General features: G+C 36.9%; 1 protein-coding gene across 1 annotated transcript in view; it reads left to right on the top strand.

Annotated features, from left to right (window-relative positions):
- Positions 1-13838, top strand: part of dpyd.L (dihydropyrimidine dehydrogenase L homeolog) — a 404384-nt gene that overhangs the window by 340404 nt on the left and 50142 nt on the right. The window lies entirely within an intron of this gene.

Below are 13838 nucleotides of genomic sequence, written 5' to 3'. Positions count from 1 at the left end.
AACTCCGGTGTGTGTAACTCCACTTACAGATCCCCCACTTAACTCCGGTGTTTGTAACTCCACTTACAGATCCCCCACTTAAGGAGCAAACACTTAAGAGAAGCTAACACTAGAGCAAGCTCCACTGGAGTGCCAGGGGTTCTATTTATACAGTCTGTCCAGGTGCAACTAATCAAACCCCACCCCCTCAAACGGAGGGAAAACTGCAAAGTAAAGCAGGTTGTGACAAACTTGCTGTAAGCACACTAGCACACCAAACTTTGTTGTTAAGCACCCAAGACAGAAAAAAAACCTTTACAAAATAAAACCACAGTAGTTAAATATAAACCTTAATATAAAATAGCAGTTAATAAATACTTATCCTTTTCAGGTGATTTGTTTGCTTTAAGTTTCTTTATCCAGTCAGCAGACTGATTCAAACAGTATATAGTAAAAAAAAAACTTTATTTTAAAAAAGCATTATTTTATACTTACACAGTTAGTAAGATTGATATTTTTTTTCATTTAGAAAAACAAAATGGTTTTTAGGTAAATGTTCTCTCTGAATGTACTGGGGGAAACTGTCAGAAAGATGTAAGAATATTAATGCTTTTGAGATTTTAAGTAGAAGATTAAATCAATGCACTGCATATTTACAAAGCAGATGAAAGAACTCACTGTCTGAATTGCTAAGAAACTGCTTATGAACACTCTGCTTTGATTTCTTTTGGTAGTTGGTTATATTATTTCTCAATGCAACACATAAGGATATTACAGCTTTGATGTTGCACGTCATCAACAAATGGGAAGTAATATATGAAAGCAGCTGAGATGTGGTGTACATATGTTTATCACATTCTTTTGAACTGAGAGCTGCTGTTTCAATATGACTTGTTATTATATTAAGTTGAAGGGAAAATGCCTCTGTTTAACCTTTCTCAACCTTCTGGGGGACAAAAATGATCATTCTAACTAAATATTTTATGCAGCGTATTAATTGTATGCCTAGATTAAAGGCAGCCATACATTGACTCACCACATGCCCTCATTGCCAAATGGAGCCTTGGACAGAGAGTGTGGCCACTTCCGTATAGTTCCTTTTATTCATACAGAGCATTCAAATGTTCTCAACAGTAGGAAATAAAAAAGGAGGTGCAGCTCCTTTTCTCTTCCTCATTGTTCAGTGCACCATATTGTACAATATTAGTATATGTATGGCCAACTTCAGGGTAGAAGTGCCATAGGATAGAAAGGAGTTCCTCAAAAAATAGTTGAACATTTTTGTAAGTCCCAAAAACGCTAGCGTTTTTTCCTTTTTTCAGGGTGATAGGCTGCAAAAGAGCCTTAAATTTTTTGGGGGTAGCTGGGGTAACATATGGCACATAAACTATACACTGGGCTGTAGGGTAATATAACTATTTTCTTTTATTAAGGTTTCCCGGGCTTGTGTAGTGTAATGTATTTGCTGCAACATATACGTCCATTCAACTTTAACTTCCCGTCGTATGCAAATTAGGCAACGCAAGCTCAACTTCGCTTTGCTTGGCTCAGCAACGCTAGCGCAACTTCACCAGCATTCGGCGCCATGGACGCAATTTCAGATTTTAGTGAATTAGACCTGTCCTCGCAATCTATGCCTGGCAAAGTGTTGTGCTGTGAGCGAAGCTGTCGCTGGTGAATTTTCGGAGGTTAGTACATTTTCCCAATAGTTACATAGTTAAATCATTTAAAAAAAGACAAAGTCCATCAAGCTCAACAATTCCAAATGAAAACCCAGTATCCATACAGACACCCCTCCATACCTTCACATAATATACCCCTATCTATTCTAACTATAGAGTTTAGTATCATGATAGCCTTTGATATTATGTCTGTCAAAGAAATCATCCAATCCACTCTTAAAGGCATTAACAGAATCAGCCATCACATCATCACCTGGCCGTTCATTTCACAACCTCACTGTGAAGAACCCCCTACGTTGCTTCAAATGAAAGTTCTTTTCTTCTAGTCTAAAGGGGTGGCCTCTGGTACGGTGATCCTCTTTATGGGTAAAAAGGTCCCCTGCTATTTGTCTATAATGTCCTCTAATGTACTTGTAAAGTGTAATCATGTCCCCTCGCAAGCGCCTTTTTTCCAGAAAAAACAACCCCAACCTTGACAGTCTACCCTCATAATGTATTTATCTTCCATCCCTCTAACCAGTTTAGTTGCACTTAGTCTCTGCACTCTCTCCAGCTCATTTATATCCCTCTTAAGGACTGGAGTCCAAAACTGCATTACATACTCCAGGTGAGACCTTACCAGGGACCTCAAAGGCATAATTATGTTTTCATCCCTTGAGTTAATGCCCTTTTTATGCAAGACAGAACTTTATTTGCTTTAGTAGCCACAGAATGACACTGCCCAGAATTAGACAACTTCCTAGATCCTTCTCATTTAAGGAAAATCCCAGTGTATAACTTGCATTTATGTTATTTTGCCAAAGTGCATAACCTTGCATTTATCAACAGTGAACTTATTTTCCAGTTTGCTGCCCAGTTTTCCAACTTAGACAAATCACTCTGCAAAGTAGCAGCATCCTGCATGGAACCTATAGTTCTGCACAAAAACTCCCAACACACTGCCATTTAGTGTATAACTTGCATTTATATTATTTTTCCCAAAGTGCATAACCTTGCATTTATCAACATTGAACCTCATTTTCCAGTTTTCTGCCCAGTTTTCCAGTTTAGACAAATCACTCTGCAAAGTGGCAGCATCCTGCATGGAACCTATAGTTCTGCACAATTTAGTATTATCTGCAAAAATAGAACAGTACTTTCAATGCCCACCTCCAGGTCATTAATAAACAAGTTGAAAAGCATAGGACCTAGTACAGAGCCCTGTGGTACTCCACTAACAACACTGGTCCAATTAGAAAATGTTCTATTTACCACCATTCTTTTTAGTCTATATTTTATTTTAGTTCTCTATCCAGGTACAAATACTATGTTCCAGGCAACATTCCTTAATTTAACCAGTAACCTTCTGTGTGGTACTGTATCGAATGCTTTAGCAAAGTCTAGGAAAATCACATCCACTGCCATCCCAGAATCGATGACCCTGCTCACCTTCTCATAAAAAGAAATTAAGTTAGTCTGGTAAGATCTTTTACGCATAAAACCATGCTGGCACAAACTCACAGTATTAAGATTTGCTATGAAGTCCAGTATCTTATCCTTTATTAACCCTTCGAAACGTCAGACTAACTGGCTTGCAGTTCAGGGCATTTTAATAATTTATGGATTTACATGAGACAATCACAAAAATAGTAACACTTGACATGCCATAACCCTTACAGTTTGTTCTGATTTGAAGCATCTACTCGCTTGTTACAATTGCATCTATAGCATGATCTTTAAAGATAAGCTATATGCTAGTTACATTACCATGGGAGGCATGGGCAGCATCTTCACGTGAAAGGATGTGTTTTCCTAGAAGTTCACAGCTTCTGTAGGCTGCAATATCATGAAACCCTTATATTTTACCAATGCAAGACAGAATTACCTCAGCACACCTGGGAGGCTTTACTAAAATGGCACCTTATGGGGCAAAAAAGATCTTTGGAAGGCTGTAAAAATGTGTTTGCGACACAAAAGTTACCCAAGATGGTGTCTGCTAACCAAGCCAGGAGTGCACTGCTACAGAATCACCTGCTCCACCAGAACCACAGCCACTTACTCTGCTACATTAAGTAAACTAAAATGGTCTGCACAAACCTCTAAAATAATTTACAATAAACTGGACCTTTTAATAATCGATGATTATCTACAAAAACATTGTTGGCATACTGCAGAGCAAAAAATAAGTAACCTGGAAGACATATGTGCCCACTGCTATAGGCTATGCAATCACTTTGCAAAGAAATCTACATTTGCCTCCTTATATATATCAACTTGGAAAATCGACTCCATCAAAATAAACTAAGACTAGTGGGATTCTCGAATGAGTAGAAGTAAACTCTCCAGAGAAATTATCTCGACATGGATCCTTCATGCCTTTGACAGAAACAAACTTTCTTGGGCCTTTGCTGTTGAGAGCCCACATGCTAACACTACTTGTGGGGATGCTTTTCTTCACTTAGGCCAAGGAAAAAAACAAAATAAAATAGCAAGTCGGCAAGATATCTGTTTATGTGGACTTTTCCTCTGAAGTGCAAGTTTAGAGCAAAGTTCCAGGATGCAAAATGGAGACTGTTCGCAAAAAATCTTCAGTATGCCATGCTGTACCCTGCCAGACAGTAGCAACCACTTCTTTGCCTTACTGCTAGGGCTCAACACAAGGCTCAACTCTAGAAACAACACACCCTGAAAGGCCAAGCTAACACACACATTTACTACCACTCCAGAGTAGATATAAAATGGCTTGAATTAACGTTCTCCTTCACAATTTTTCTTAAGAATAGTGACATCACCGTATCTGAAATAAAATAAAAATTTTTGGTGTAATACTTGAAACAGACGGAGTGACTGCAGTTTTAAAAATGCTATGCTACAATATTTATTTTTCAAGTGTCTTCTACAGAGTATATGTATATATGGTAGCACTGGGTTACAGATAGCAACAAAACTAATAAAACTAAAAGATAGCATCTCCTCTTTTTATAAGCGAGCTTCTTGCTTTATCATTTTATTACAAAACATTATCACTTTATTATGAAACTGCTACCAAAATATTATAGTCTGAGAAGGGCTTTGTGTTGTACAGACAGTGTTTCATTAGTAAAGAAGGAAATAAACAGTGACCCAAGCAATCACAGTTTAACGTTGTTATTTTAAGACACTGTATAGTTTAATTCATTGTCTCTCATTCTTTACATTATAGTTTGAATCAGTTACTTGTGTTTTACAATGATTACATACTTTATTTAAAAAAAATCTAGCTTTCGTATATTTTATCAGAAATGAACAGTCACAAGAGGAGATGAACTGTTACAAGCATGATTATACAGTGTTGCCCAAGTTAATTAAGTGTGATTTAGATGTCTATGCATTTAAATTTTATCAAAGTCATATCTACATCTCAGGGAGGCAGAGGATTAAGAGTCACCCCTGGTGACCCTACCAACAATGCAGATTTTTATTACCTGCCCAAAGGGTGGGATACATATTTTCCCCAGTTTTTTTGCTCAGGAGTGAGTTACAGAACACAATGTATATAATACATGCATATGTCCAGAATACAACACTATCCTTAGGTGAAATGAAGGTAATGTCATAAATAGGGACAAGACCCCCATATACAGTTACTAGAAAGGTTAACATTTTGGAGCACTTTCGGCCCTAGATTTCAGACTTTTAATGGAGAAGGTAAGGCAAAATTCAATCACTGGGGGATGCTAAATGTTAGGCACCCACCTTCTTCATTGGGCAGTATTCACTTACCTAATACCCTGGGCCAGAACAATTTTCTGCTGATAGGAGCACCGGCCCAGGGTTTTTCCAGCAGGCACCATGGAGCAATCCTTTTCCTACTTGCTCCTTTTATATGCACAGTTGAGTGAAAAGCCAAACTTTAATAAAAAGTCAACATTTTCACTCTTCTGTGCATGCATTGGCCCTTGGATTTTGAAGAACGGAGAAGTGGAAGAAGAGGATTGCTCGGTTGTGGTCTCTGAGAAGAATCCTGTGTCTGGGGCAGTTTTGTGCTAACAGGGGCACTAACCCTGAGTTTCAGGTAAGTTATTACTATTACCTGGGGGTAGCTGGCTTTTGTGATCTTGATTTTCTTTCTTTAAGGGCACTGAAAAGCACCCCATGAAACATTAGTTTTGGGAAGAACAAAATCCATTACATCATTGTGACTGTGTCAACAAGAATGATCTCCACTTTAACCATCAATAGGTGCCAAAACTTTCTGCTCTGGCCAAATAACCTTTAATAGGAACAATTAAGATTTTTAGTTGTGTTCATACTTAAATTATCACTTTAAACATAGATATAAATGAACAAACATATTAGTTCTCCTTTCATAAACTAAAGAAGAACTTCATTTTATTTACATCATGGTTAACATTTTAAACAACCCAATAAGTCTAATAAAATATCTTGCCTACAGCTACATGTGACTACTTTTCTATGCAAACTTTACATTTAAACAAAGTTCTATTTTACTCTAGCTTGATACCAAGACCCCACACTGTTTCTATGAAAAAACTAGCAATTAAAATTGACTAGTTTCTAGCACTAATCAAGTTTATATTCAAAGACCAGTCAGGTGGTTTGAATGAAAAAAATAACTTCTCTCCAATGACAAGATTTATAAATCGACGTAATTTAATGATAATGTTGTTGCACTGGTTGTGCGTAGGCAGTATTTCTAAGAATCATGACAATGGGGATGATGATGAAGTATATCCAACAGAATAAGATACTAAATATATTAAAGAGCTATGAAGAGATCATAACCTAACAAAAAGATTGTCTGTACAGTGTTTGACTGGAGTAGTTTATGACCACCAGACAATTTGATACCAAGGGCCCAAAAGCCAGCTACTTAATTATTTCTTAATTATAATCCCTCATGCATTGTTCACACTTGTAACACCTCTATTGTTCACACCTATGTTCACACTTCAGACCCAGACTGAAACTGCCCACATTGTTCACCTGTTTACACCTCATATAAAGGGGCACAAACTCTGTGTTACTGTATGTAGTAAATATGAGAATGATCCTGATAGGTTTCCCTGTCTCCTGCTCTGTAGTACCCTCCCTATGCTCCCTGTGTGTTCCATATTCTGCCTGCCTTATCCTCTCTGTGTGTTCCATACTCTGCCTGTCCTATGCTCCCTGTGTGTGCCATACTCTGCCTGAGTGTGCCATATTCTGTATTCCCTATGCTCCCTGTGAGTGCCATACTCTGCCTGTGTGTGCCATACAATGCCTTCCCTATGATCCCTGTGTGTGCCATACTCTGCCTGCTCTATGCGCCATGTGTGTCATACTATGCTTCTGATGAAGTGACTTAGCGTCACGAAACGCGTTGAGCCTGTTTTCCCTTTTCCCCTGCCCGCTACTTTTTAACTCATTCAATAAAGATGGATCGTTTTTAAACATTTCGGTTCGCACATGTTTATACTATTTGGAGGTGTCCGCAACCCTATCTTATTGGATTGTCATACTATGCCTGCCTTACGCTACCTGTGGGACATGAGCCTGGTAGGGTTTGTTCTGGGGGTTTGTTAGCATTTAACAAACCCCTTAGAGGTCCCTAATGTGTTTAATCATGTGCTGGGGCTGCTGTGTTATCTACAGGGGAGGAGGAGGCATATGGATTTAAGGGTATGTCTTAATATGACAATTTTTCACATATGAGTGATGAGTTATATCCATGCAGTGAGTAACAACCATTTGTTTTGTTTTTTTGGTGTGCTTCCACCATTAATGTGGACATGGTCTTGTGGTAACATGGGTGTGGTTTAAAGTGGATGTGGTTTAAAAACAGGGAGTGTCTTACACTGGCTTCCATTATCAGCCCTCCACCACGTAGGCCAGAAAAATTTGGGCCCTCTGTACCACAGAAGTGAGACAACACTGTACTAGATAATGAGAATGCAATTAAGAAACATGTCAAAAACATTATATTCTTTGAAGAGTATAATCCAAAATTACATATTTTAGTTTATTTGATGTGGATATTCTAGTCAAGTGTTTCAATCAATGGCGTGATAATATTGTACAGCACTTCAGCTCCTTAACAGCACTGTACAAATAAAGTTATACATATATAATACGGTGTGAGTTGGGAGACCCTTCATTATATAAAGAAAATAAATATTGGTCTTCACTATCCAAGTCTGATCTTAATACAGGTTTGTGGAAGTGTACTATGGTTCAAAAAAAGAATGTTCACCAGGCTGCAAAAGAGTACAAATCTATTTCTAATGTGTCTGGACTCTACCAGCTACTGTCAGGCAGATCATGTATGAATTGTTACCCACCCTAGGGGTGGTAGACCAACAAAAGATCACACAATACTTGGGAGAGCTCAAAGAACCACATGCTAATGTTTTAGGAACCAAGACCTCTATTGCATTCGCAAATGTCTGTGTTCATGAGTCCTACGTCAGAACACAAAACAATAGTGTGCATTTACAGTTTGCTAAAGACCACATTGATAAGTCAGAGGACTATGGAAGAATGGTCTATGAATGAGACCAAAATAAAACTTTGATTTTGTTTGACAAAATGCGAAAACTTTAATTCAACATAAGAACATTATACCATCTGTGAAATATGGTGTTAGCAGTATAATGGTTTGGATGTGCTTTGCTCCCTCTGGACCAGGATGGCTTGCCATCATTAAAGGAACTATCAATTCTGAATTGTAGCAGTAAAGTCTGCCAGAAAATATCAGGCTATCCACCCATGAACTGAAGTCATGCAGTAAGAAAATGACACTAAACAAACTAGTTGATCTAGCAAAGAATGTCTAATGCACAAAAAGCTAAATTAGGAATGTAATAAGTTGTTAGAAAAATATTTGCAATGGAGAATGTATTCCTTTGCACAATTAAATATAGTGTTTGCAAACCTAGGAATGATGTAACAGCCTCATCTGCTAATGGAATAAAGATTGCAAATGTTCTAGATTGCACCTTTTTGTGCATGTAATTCAACTTACTGAAAATGTATTTTTTTTAAAAAGTATACCACCTTAAACGTGCTATGTGCAATTAAAATGTAATACCTGTCTCATAAAGAATATTACAGTGTAATATGAATTAGGTTTATGACTGACTTTTATTACATTATGCCACTTAGGGGCCGATTCATCAAGAGTCGAATATCGAGGGTTAATTAACCCTCGATATTCGACTGGGAACTAAAATCGTTCGACTTCGAATATCGAAGTCGAACGATTTTGCGCAAATCCTGCGATCGATCGATCGAAGGATTTTTCGTTCGATCGAACGATTAAATCCTTCGAATCGAACGATTCGAAGGATTTTAATCCAACGATCGAAGGAAAATCCTTCGATCAAAAAATCACAGGCAAGCCTATGGGGACCTTCCCCATAGGCTAACATTGACTTCGGTAGGTTTTATCTACCGAAGTAGGTGGTCGAAGTATTTTTTAAAGAGACAGTACTTAGATTATCGAATGGTCGAATAGTCGAACGATTTTTACTTCGAATCGTTCGAATCGTTCGAATTCGATCGAATTCGATCAAATTTAACCAATTCGATGGTCGAAGTACCCAAAAAATACTTCGAAATTCGAAGTTTTTTACATTCGAATTCTTCACTCGAATTTTGTAAATCTGCCCCTTAATGTTTGAAATAGTCTTTACTTAATAAAAAGGTGATTTATTATGAGATGCTAACTTTCAGGACAAGGCATACACGTGAATCTGAAAAAACTGCTATATTGTTTGTAAAATAGCAAATAGCATGTGAAAAGTGTGCAAATGAGCAGTATACTGTAATCTACCCATGTAATACATAAAAACACACATATATATGTATATTGTTTTCTTTTTCTTATTATTCTTTCCAGTTATAATAATGGAAAATCCAGTATTGGATCAGTATCCTGTTTACTCACATGTAACCAAAGAATTTCATGATCTTATGAAACAAAAAAGATTAACAAATCGTTGCTCTACTCTACAGTATTTCTTGATTGTGATATCGGGCAGAATGCAGGAATTATGGATAAATAAAATGTTGTTGCTGTGTTCAAAACACTATGGTTTATTTTTTAAGTTTATTAAAACACACTGTATGGTATCTGTTGCCAAGTTCTGGGGACCCATGGGAAATTGCTGGAACAATGTCCAAAAGTCAATAGCTTTATTTTTTCTCTACTAAAAAACATACGACTAAGAGTCCCAGGCGGCTTTTCTTGACCCAAAAATGACTTTCTTTTAAGGCGCATTTATTAACTGAAAATGACATATGCTCTCAGAGTAGTTTAAAATGACATATAACCTGGCCAACAACTGTAAATTGTTTGTTTTTAATTTAGTTCTTGTGTTTAGAAATGGTTTTTAAAACGGTTTTCAATAATCTATATTAGATTTCTTCAAGCACTGAGCAGGGAATAAAAACCTCACATGTATAAAGAAAAATGGAGTAAAAAAAGATTGCTGCGCAAGGTGCCTGTGCTTTCAATGTTGTAATGATTTTTTTTATAGAAGGCTCTATTATAGTTGTAAGCATACACAAGAAAGAACATATCTCATCAACTGTATACATAGCAAATCACCTTGGTTTTATTGTTATTTGATTACTCATGCCTTCTATGCTTGTTTTGGCAATACATTTATTCAAGTAAAGGGAGGCAGAGATGGCACTTAGTGTGTCAAAGAGCTGCTGTCAGTCATGGTTGTAGGCATTTGAATGTAGCCCTGGCTCAGAATCAAACTAAGAAAAATCAGATTCCAGAAACTAACCTGAGCCCAAGAGATGTACCTACTCTGCTCAATTGGTACAGATAATTGAATCACAGGTGAGTTAAATTCTGCTGTGTTGAACACGGAGCTGTGATTTCAGCTGTATAAGGCTGGTAAAGCATATGAATTCCATACAAGACTCAAGTTACAATTTACAGTTCTACACTGAACATGGCTCATAATGTACATATTGGACTAAACAGATCACCCAAATTCCATTGTCAGGAAGGAGCTTATTAAAGTGTGTTGTGAGTGAGTTAAACTTTGCTTTTATCATCATTATCATCATCAAATATGGGGTTTCAGACAAAATTGACACATATTGCTAATTACAAGCAGTAAATTTATAGATGTCCAGTATTTTTCAAGACAAACAAAAGCTAATTCTCGTATCAGAGAATATATATGCTGAAAAATATATATAAAACACCCACCATGATGCAGATTTTTTTGGTTAGATTCTCCTAAGCGAGAAGTTCATGAGAAAAAATGTGTTTTTCCTTATTGATAATTGAGCCAGGAAGCAATGCCCCCTCCCCCTTCTGAAGCATGGTAGAGACTTATAAACTTGTGTGGGCTTTCTTATCTTCATTCAGAAGATAATTGGAAGATTTTTAAAATAATAGGGTATTTTATGAGCATAGGCTGAACTTTGAAAAAAGCTTTGAATTATGGCCATGTCCCCCATAGAGTCCATTTTAAGTATATCATTCTAATTTGTAAAAATATTTCTGTGCTCTTTATAATAATAAAACAAAACTCTGCATTTTGTCCTACAGTAACTAAATTATATTAAATCCATATTGGTGCACATCCTAAATTAAACTGTAAGAGAAAATGCCTTTTCAGCATTTTTATTTTTTCAGTAAATGACAACAAAATATTAAATGTTCTGTTAATAGTGTTTACTCAGTAGAGAATTTATACAGGTCATGCCTATGTTATTTATTCTTGTTGCAAACATATTATTTTAGCATCAGAGGCTTACTGACTATACTCAGATGTCCGAGCTAAGAATATGGCTGAGGAAAGCCTTTTTTTCCATAACTCAGTATGCATTTCTACTAGTTGATCATTTATAGCAAATGTCTTAGGCAATCGCAGTGTTCATATTGGAAATGAAAAAGTAGTATGCGGAGACCTCAACCCATTATGACTTTAAGACTAATCCCTGTGTTCAGCAGGTCTGCTTCTCCAGTTTGCAATAGGGAGAGAGAAAGAATTCATGATCAAATGTGGGAAAACCAGTTCCATTGAATACACTTAAGGAAATACAAAGTCATACATTTATTCAGTGCCAACACAGACACAGGATCTCCAAAACAGTGTTAATTGCCTCACCTATGGGTGGAGGCCTGGGAGTCCCCCTTTTCTGCAAATATTATGAAGTCTCCCATCTTAGAAACTTTGTGCATGGTCAAACTGGAACTCCACTACCTATTGGGGCCTTAAAGGAATAGTTCAGTGTGAAAATAAAAACTGTATAAATAGATAGTCTGTGCAAAATAAAAAATGTTTCTAATATAGTTAGTTAGCCAAAAATGTAATATATAAAGACTGGAGTGAACAGATGTCTAATAAAACAGCCAGAATCCAACTTCCTGCTTTTCAGCGCTATAACTCTGAGCTAGTCAGCGACTTGAAGGGGGGCCACATGGTACATTTCTGTTCAGTGAGTTTGTAATTGATCCTCAGCATTCAGCTCAGATTCAAAAGCAACAGATATGACCCATGTGGCCCCCCTTCAAGTCTCTGATTGGTTACTGCCTGGTAACCAGGGTAACCAGTCAGTGTAAACCAAGAGAGCTGAAAAGCAAGAAGTAGTGTCCTGACTGACTTGTTATACATCAAATCACTCCAGCCTTTATATATTACATTTTTGGCTAACTAACTATATTAGAAACATGTTTTATTTTGCACAGCCTATTTATTTAACCAGTTTTTATTTTTACACTGAACAATTCCTTTAATGAAAATGCTTTTGTCAGACATGGGCACCTAAACCATTAAATTTTGTCCAGTACCAAGATGTCAAAACCAGCAATGGGTGAATTTGCAAAACACATTGAAGTCAGTGGTCGTCCGAATAATTTTGACGCATGACAATTTTTTATGCACACGCCAATTTTGACGCACAACAATTTTTTTTGTCGCAGGGGATTTTTGTCGCCGGTGAATTTTTGACGCAGTTTTTCGAAAACAATTGTGGGTGGCAAAACATGGAAATTTATTCGCCCATCACTAGTCAAAATTGTCCTCCACATCTCACATGTTAAGGGCTTGCCGTATATTGCTTCATCTCCACCAATATCGTTTAATTCACAATTTCTTTACTCCCAAATTCCAACCTGGAAACAATGCACACTTTCTCAGTAGATGGTCAATTCCAAACAGTGGGGGACTTGATCAATTTGATGACCAAGTAGATCTATTTATTCCAGGAGTTAACACAGAAAACTCCCCATGGGACACTGATATTTTTTGAAAAGAAGTGGCTGCTTTTCTAAGCAGAATACTTTTAAGACCTATACAAAAAGCAATTTCTGTCTTCTTACTAGGCAAACCTATGCTGAAAACTCCTAAGCATTTGCAAGCTTTACTTTACTTAATAAAATCTCCATGGCCCCTCATCATGTTATAGCTACCAATGGAAAGTCTATGGATCCCCCAATTTAAGAGGACATCAAGGGATGGGTGGACAGCAACAAAGCCTTTAAAACACATATTGCTGCCTTACAAAATAAAACACCTAATTTTCTAGATGTGTGGTCTGCTTGGGAGCTTCAAGCTCTTGATGGAGATCCTAAACTGCACTGATTTATGCCTCACCCAAATGTTGTACAATGACTGTACTTTGAAGGATATGGCGATCTTAGGACTAAGCGATACTTATCACCTTCTACTACCCTCCCAATTTCATGTTTATTTTGTTTAATCGCTGTTGATGTTTTTATTGCTTACAACATTATGTAAAGCATGTCATTGCATTTGCTTGTCTTTGCCTTATTTTATAAAAATTTAAGTTACTAAAATAAAAGTGGGATCTAATATATGCTTGTTCACAAATTTCCTTTGCCCTAAGCACATCGGAGTAGAGATTCATCTTATACACAGTGATATTCACTGGGGGGAATCCCAGTTGGTTTAAAGGGATACTGTCATGGGAAATTTTTTTTCAAAATTAATCAGTTAATAGTGCTGATCCAGTGAATGGTGATTATATGTCAATATGTCTAGCCCCATGTCAGATTTTAAAATTGAATATAAAAAAATCTGTTTGCTCTTTTGAGAAATGGATTTCAGTGCAGAATTCTGCTGGAGTAGCACTATTAACTGATGTGTTTTGAAAAAAACATGTTTTCCGATGACAGGATCCTTTAACTGTGAAATACGTTGCTTCTTTTCACTGGCCCAGGATACT

Source organism: Xenopus laevis, chromosome 4L, assembly GCF_017654675.1.
Source record: "Xenopus laevis strain J_2021 chromosome 4L, Xenopus_laevis_v10.1, whole genome shotgun sequence".
Classification (NCBI taxonomy): domain Eukaryota; kingdom Metazoa; phylum Chordata; class Amphibia; order Anura; family Pipidae; genus Xenopus; species Xenopus laevis.
This window is presented reverse-complemented; position numbering and strand designations above follow the sequence as displayed.